Source organism: Lissotriton helveticus, chromosome 8, assembly GCF_964261635.1.
Source record: "Lissotriton helveticus chromosome 8, aLisHel1.1, whole genome shotgun sequence".
Lineage (NCBI taxonomy): Eukaryota > Metazoa > Chordata > Amphibia > Caudata > Salamandridae > Lissotriton > Lissotriton helveticus.
The window spans coordinates 873,317,781-873,325,434 of NC_136069.1; positions in this window are offsets into that span (position 1 = coordinate 873,317,781).

Consider the following 7,654-nt stretch of genomic DNA (forward strand, 5'->3'; position numbering starts at 1 on the left):
GGTTAGGGGTGTGTGAGGGTGAGGGTGAGGGGGTGTGAGGGGGAGGGGTGTGAGGGTGAGGGTGACGAGGTGAGGGTGAGGGTGTGTGAGTGTGAGGGGGTGTGAGGGTGAGGGTGTGTGAGGGTGAGGGTGAGGGTGTGTGAGGGTCAGGGGGTGTGGGGGTGAGGGTACGTGAGGGTCTGTGAGGGTGAGAGGGTGTTTGAGGGTGTGTGTGAGGCTGAGGGTGTGTGAGGGTGAGTGTGTGTGAGGGTGAGGGTGTGAGGGTGATGGGGTGTGAGGGTGAGAGGGTGTGTGAGGGTGAGATGGTGTGTGAGAAGGTGTGTGAGGGTCATAAGGTGTGTGAGGGTGAGAGGGTGAGTGAGGGTATGTGAGGGTGAGGGTTTGGGGGTAAGAGGGTGAGGGGGTGTAAGGGGATGTGGGGGTGAGTGGGTGTGTGAGGGTGAGAGGGTGTGTGAGGGTGAGTGAAGGTGAGGGTGTGTTAGGGAGAGGGTGTGTGAGGGTGAAGGTGTGTGAAGGGGTGTGAGGGTGAGGGTGAGGGGGTGTGAGGGTGAGGGGGTGTGAGGGTGAGGGTGTGTGGGGGTGTGAGGGGGTGAGTGAGGGTGAGAGGGTTGTGAGGGTGAGGTGGGTGAGGGTGTGAGGGGGTGAGGGTGAGGGGTTGTGAGGGTGAAAGGGTGTGTGAGGGTGAGCGGGTGTGTGAGGGTGAGAGGGTGAGTGAGGGTGAGGGTGTGGGGGTGTGAGGGTGGAGGTGAGGGGGTGTGAGCATGAGGGGGTGAGAGAGTGTGTGAGGGTAAGAGGGTGTGTGAGGGTGAGAGGGTGTGTGAGGGTGAGGGTGTGTGAGGGAGAGGGTGTGTGAGGGTGAGGGTGTGTGAAGGGGTGTGAGGATGAGGGTGAGGGGGTGTGATGGTGAGGGTGAGGGGGTGTGAGGGTGAGGGTGAGGGGGTGTGAGGGTGAGGGTGTGTGGGGGTGTGAGGGGTTGAGTGAGGGTATGAGGGTTGTGAGGGTGAGGTGGGTGAGGGTGTGAGGGGGTGAGGGTATGATGGTGAGTGAGCATGAGTGAGGGTGCGCGAGGGTGAGGGAGTGTGAGGGTGAGGGTGTGAGGGTGAGGGGGTGTAAGGTTGAGGGGTTCTGAGGGTGAAAGGGTGTGTGAGGGTGAGCGGGTGTGTGAGGGTGAGAGGGTGAGTGAGGGTGTGTGAGGGTGAGGGTTTGGGGGTGTGAGGGTGAAGGTGAGGGGGTGTGAGCATGAGGGGGTGAGAGGGTGTGTGAGGGTGAGAGGGTGTGTGAGGGTGAGAGGGTGAGTGAGGGTGAGGGTGTGAGGGTGTGAGGGTGAGTGAGGATGAGAGGGTTGTGAGGGGACAGGGTATGAGGGTGTGAGGGTGTGTGAGGGTGAGGGGGTGTGAGGGTGAGGGGGTGAGGTGGTGTGAGGGTGAGGGGGTGTGAGGTTGAGAGGGTGTGTGAGGGTGTGTGAGGGTGAGAGGGTGAGTGAGGCTATGTGAGGGTGAGGGTGTGTGGGTGTGAGGGTGAGGGTGTGTGAGGGTGTGTGTGAGGGTGAGAGAGTGAGTGAGGGTGAGGGAGTGTGAGGGGGAAGTTGAAGGGGTTTGAGGGTGAAGGTGTGAGGGACGGTGAGGGGATGTGAGGGTGAAGGGATGTGAGGGTGAGGGGATGTGAGGGTGAGGGGGTATAAGGGTGAAAGGGTGTGTGAGGGTGAGAGGGTGTGTGAGGGTGAGAGGGTGAGTGGGGGTGAGAGAGTGTGTAAGGGTGAGGGTCTGTGAGAGTGAGGGTGTGTGTGAGGGTGAGGGAGTGTGAGGGGGTGTGAGGGTGAGGGGGTTCGAGGGTGAGGGGGTGTAAGGGGGTGTGACAGTGTGAGGGTGAGGGTGTGTGAGGGGGTGTAGGTAAGGGTGTGTGAGGGGGTGTGGGGGTATGAGGGTGAGGGTGTGTGAGAGTGAGGGTGAGGGTGTGTGAAAGTGAGGGTGTGTGTGAGGGGTGTGAGGGTGTGGGAGTGTGGGGGTGTGAGGGGGAGTGAGGGTGAGGGGGTGTGAGGTGGAGGGTGTGGGGTTGTGAGGGGGAGGGTGTAAGGGTGAGTGGCTGTGAGGGGGTGAGGGGGTGTGAGGGTGTGTGAGGGTGAGGGAGTGTGAGGGTGAGGGTGTGAGGGTGAGGGGGTGTGAGGTTGAGGGGTTGTGAGGGTGAAAGGGTGTGTGTGGGTGAGCTGGTGTGTGAGGGTGAGAGGGTGAGTGAGGGTGTGTGAGGGTGAGGGTTTGGGGGTGTGAGGGTGAAGGTGAGGGGGTGTGAGCATGAGGGGGTGAGAGGGTGTGTGAGGGTGAGAGGGTGTGTGAGGGTGAGAGGGAGGGTGAGGGTGTGAGGGTGAGGGGGTGTGAGGTTGAGGGGTTGTGAGGGTGAAAGGGTGTGTGTGGGTGAGCTGGTGTGTGAGGGTGAGAGGGTGAGTGAGGGTGTGTGAGGGTGAGGGTTTGGGGGTGTGAGGGTGAAGGTGAGGGGGTGTGAGCATGAGGGGGTGAGAGGGTGTGTGAGGATGAGAGGGTTGTGAGGGTGAGGGGACAGGGTATGAGGGTGTGAGGGTGTGAGGGTGTGTGAGGGTGAGGGGGTGTGAGGGTGTGAGGGTGAGGGGGTGAGGGGGTGTGAGGGTGAGGGGGTGTGAGGTTGAGAGGGTGTGTGAGGGTGTGAGGGTGTGTGAGGGTGAGAGGGTGAGTGAGGCTATGTGAGGGTGAGGGTGTGTGGGTGTGAGGGTGAGGGTGTGTGAGGGTGAGGGTGTGTGTGAGGGTGAGAGAGTGAGTGAGTGAGGGAGTGTGAGGGTGAAGTTGAAGGGGTTTGAGGGTGTGAGGGACGGTGAGGGGATGTGAGGGTGAAGGGATGTGAGGGTGAGGGGATGTGAGGGTGAGGGGGTATAAGGGTGAAAGGGTGTGTGAGGGTGAGAGGGTGTGTGAGGGTGAGAGGGTGAGTGGGGGTGAGAGAGTGTGTAAGGGTGAGGGTCTGTGAGAGTGAGGGTGTGTGAGGGTGAGGGAGTGTGAGGGGGTGTGAGGGTGAGGGGGTTCGAGGGTGAGGGGGTGTAAGGGGGTGTGAGGGGGTGTGAGGGTGTGTAGGTGAGGGGGTGTGAGGGGGTGTGGGGGTATGAGGGTGAGGGTGTGTGAGAGTGAGGGTGAGGGTGTGTGAAAGTGAGGGTGTGTGTGAGGGGTGTGAGGGTGTGGGAGTGTGGGGGTGTGAGGGGGAGTGAGGGTGAGGGGGTGTGAGGTGGAGGGTGTGGGGTTGTGAGGGGGAGGGTGTGAGGGTGAGTGGCTGTGAGGGTGAGGGGGTGTGAGGGTGAGGGTGTATGAAGGTGAGGGAGGGTGAGGGTGACAGGGTGAGGGTGTTGAGGGTGAATCAGTGTGAGGGTGAGGGGGTGTGAGGGGGTGCAGGTTTGTGACAGGATGTGTGAGGGTGAGGGTGTGAGGGTGTGTGAGGGTGTGTGAGGGTGTGAGGGTGAGGGGGTGTGAGGGTGAGGGTGTGTGAGGGTGAGAGGGTGTGTGAGGGCTAGAGGGTGTGGGAGGGTGAGAGGGGGAGTGAGGGTGAGAGGGGGAGTGAGGGTGTGTGAGGGTGAGGGTGTGGGGGTATGATGGTGAGGGGGTGTGAGGGTGAGGGGGAGAGGGTGTGTGAGGGTGAGAGGGTGTGTGAAGGTGAGAAGGTATGTGAGGGTGAGTAAGGGTGAGGGTGTGAGGGTGTGTGAGGGTGAGGGTGTGTGAGGGTGTTTGAGGGTGAGGGTGTGAGGGAGGGTGAGGGGATGTGAGGGTGAGGGGATGTGAGGGTGAGGGGGTGTGAGGGTGAGAGGGTGTGTGATGGTGAGAGGGTGTGTGAGGGTGAGAGGGCATGTGAGGGTCAGAGGGTGAGTGAGGGTGTGGGTGTGTGAGGGTGAGCGTGTGTGAGGGTATGTGAGGGTGAGGGTGTGTGATGGTGAGGATGAGGGGGTGTGGGGGTGAGGGGGTGTGAGAGTGAGGGGGTGTGATGGTGAGGAAGTATGTGAGGGGGTGAGGGTGAGTGGGTGTGAGGGTAGGGGGTGTGAGGGTGAGGGTGTGTTGGGGGTGTGAGCGGGTGAGAGTGAGTGAGGGTGAGAGGGTTGTGAGGGTGAGGGAGGTGAGGGTGAGTGAGGGTGAGTGAGGGTGAGTGAGGGTGTGCGAGGATGGGTGAGGGTGTGACAGTGTGTGAGTGTTTGTGAGGGTGAGAGGGTGTGAGGGTGTGTGAGGGTGTGGGGGTGTGAGGGTGAGGGGGTGTGAGGGTGAGAGGGGGTGTGAGGGTGAGAGGGTGTGTGAGGGTGAGTGAGGCTGTGGGGTGTGAGGGTGAGGGGGTGTGAGGGTGAGAGGGTGTGTGAGGGTGAGAGGGTGCATTAGGGTGAGAGGGTGAGTGAAGGTGAGGGTGTGTGGGGTCGTGGGGGCATGAGGGTGTGTGAAGGGGTGTGAGGGTGAGGGAGTGTGAGGGTGAGGGAAGGTGAGGAGATGTTAGAGGATGTGAGGGGGTGCGGATGAGGGGGTAAGAGGGTGTGTGAGGGTGAGAGGGTGTTTGAGGGTGAGAGGGTATGTGGGCGTGAGAGGGTGTGTGAGGGTGAGGGTGTGTGAGGGTGAGGGTGTGTGAGGGTGAGGATGAGGGGGTGTGAGGATGAGGGGGGTGAGAGTGAGGGGGTGTGAGGCTGAGGTGGTGTGTGAGGGTGAGGGTGTGAGGGTGAGGGGGTGTGAGGGAGAGGGTGAGGGTGAGGGGGTGTGAGGGTGAGGGTGTGTTGAGGTGTGAGGGGGTGTGGGTGAGAGGGTTATGAGGGTGAGGGTGTGAGGGTGTGAGGGTAAGTGAGGGTCAGTGAGGGTGTGTGAGGGTGGGTGAGGGTGATTGACTGTGTGTGAGGGTGTGTGAGGGTGAGAGGGTGTGAGGGTGTGTGAAGGTGTGGGGGTGTGAGGGGTGAGGGTGAGGAGGTGTATGAGGGTGAGGGGGTGAGCGTGAGCGGGTGTGAGGGTGAGGGAGTGTGAGTGTGAGGGTGTGTGGGGGTGTGAGGGGTGAGGGTGAGTGAGGGTGAGAGGGTTGTGAGGGTGAGGGGGTGAGAGTGTAAGGGTGAGTAAGGGTGTGTGAGGGTGGGTGAGGGTGAGTGACGGTGTGTGAGTGTGTGTGAGAGTGAGAGTGAGAGGGTGTGAGGGTGTGTGAGGGTGAGGAGGTGTGAGGGTGAGGGTCCGTAGTAAATGGTGGCAGGGCAGACGTCATAAGACAGAGAGAAGAGACTGCGTGGTGACTGTGTTGGTCAGTTTCAGAATCAGGAGGGGCAGAGTCAGCACAGTCTGCAAGGGATCAACGTGTCTAGAAGCAAAGCATAGTGGATGTAGCATTGCAGCTAGCAAGTCGAGTGTTTTCAAGCTGAGTGTCCCTAGAGAGATGGCAATACAGCAACAGCATTTGAAGAGCAAGGCTACTGTAAACAAGCATGGTAGGCTTTCACTTTTGTCAAGGTAAAAAACCGAGAAAGGTGCAGAGAACGCCAAACAAAACACTGCTTCCCCGCGAAATGGATGCAAAGACAAAACAAGAAAAGCGGACATCAAAGGAAGGGTCGGAAGGAACGAGCATATGGGGTGTGAGCGATAACCAAAGTTAATTGTTGTGAGAGGGGAAGCAGGAAGTGAAGCAGAGCGCGCACTGGCGAAAGTAGTCTGCTGCTTTCAAGTCAGATGCCAGATGCCAGCTTTGCGCTTGAATGCCACACATGCCCTGGCCATAAACCACATTCCAAAGGTCTTTGGGAGCATTTTCTGGTGCCCCTTACTAAATATCTTGCCAACAAGCATTGCTAAATCAATGCCTGAGGCTCAACCTAAAAAGGTGAGATACCCATGAGGTATATTTGCATATAATCAATGTCAGTGGTGATGGTTTCAATATATCTTGGTCTGCCTTACAACCTGCAGAAATATTACTATTTAGTTGGCTGGCAATATGAGTTCTAAATGTTAAAAGCAGCAACAGAACGAGTTGGTGTTCGACCTGGCCCTCTAAGCCAGGTGTTGGACAGGCCGCATGTTCGAGCTGTCCCCCCTCCCCGCAATGGGACCAGGACCCTGGCTCTCCCTGCATCCCCAGCCAGAGTCCACAAACGACCACCCGAAGTACCCTGCAATCCCTCCACTACAAGACACCAGCTCCGGACCCAGCTGGCCCGGGTCACCATCTACCCCACGACATCGACCCGGCCGCCATCTTGGGGCACTGCAGCACGAGGCCGCGTGGCCTCAACTCGACCCTAATCCCGGGCCCGGCCGGTCCCGACATCGAGGCCCCACCATCCTCCCAGGAGGCAGAGTGATCACTTGGCGAGTCAATGGGAGAAGGAATCGTCAACGGCTCTCCTCCGCCAGGTGTCGATCACCCCAGGCCGCCTGGGCGCTGGCTCTACCCCCCTGCTGGGTGTCTGGACTCCCTCATCCCGGACCTCCCGGCCCCCAGGCGCGAGGGTCCGGACATCAAAGGGGACCAGACCTATAACTGGGGCAGGGCCAGACCAGGAAGGCAGTTGTATCCTGGAGTCGAGAGACCCGAGAAGAACTCATCCGTGACTTGGCCTGCTGGCGCTGCCGCAGCCCTCTGCCTCGTGAAACCATCGTCTTGGCCTGCTGGCGCTGCCGCGGCCCTCTGCCTCGTGAAACCATCGTCTTGGCCTGCTGGCGCTGCCGCGGCCCTCTGCCTCGTGAAACCATCGTCTTGGCCTGCTGGCGCTGCCGCGGCCCTCTGCCTCGTGAAACCATCGTCTTGGCCTGCTGGCGCTGCCGCGGCCCTCTGCCTCGTGAAACCATCGACTTGGCCTGCTGGCGCTGCCGCGGCCCTCTGCTTTATGAGACTATCACCTTGGCCTGCTGGCGCTGCCGCGGCCCGATCCACAGACCCTCCAGCTCGAGGATTGTGAGCTCGCCTTCTACCACAACCTGTACCGATCCGGTACCAAGACTGTCCCGCTACCCCCTTTCCCTACAGAGACTAGAAGTGAGAGGACCCCCGGGTCCAAGTTATCCTGTATCGCTGATATCCTTGCCTTAAGAACCTTATATAAAGCCTTGAACTCGACTTGGTGTGGTGCCTGTTTGTGGGGAGGGAGGGTACTTGTCTGTACGATCGCCGGAGACGGTCCCCCTCGGGGATCTCTCCCTCGGTATCCGGCCGACCCTCAGGGTCCCCGTCTAACATTGGTGGCCAGCGACGGGATCCGAACCTACGCATAATCGTACAGAAAGTCACTCGCCCCACCACACACAACAACCATGTCAATAGAGAGCGGAACAACGGAAAAATTTCAGATGGAAAAATTGGAAGACTACAACCACCGGGAACTGAAGCAATATTGCATAGAACTTGGACTTCCAACCACAGGTCTTAGCACAAAGGAAGACTTCAAACGAGCCCTAGAAGCTTGGGCAGAAACGGGTACGGCCGTACCCCGAACACAAACAACCGAAACGAGCCCCGCACCAACTAAAGAAAGAGCGGATCTCTCCCTGGAAGAGATCCGAGAAAGAGAAAAAAACAGACTCCACGAATTAGAACTTGCCCGACTTCGCTTGGATGGGGAACTCAAGCTGGCAGAACAAAAAATAACCCTGGAACACTTACGGCTCAGGGAAGAGCGGGAAGACAAGCAAAGACAGAGGGA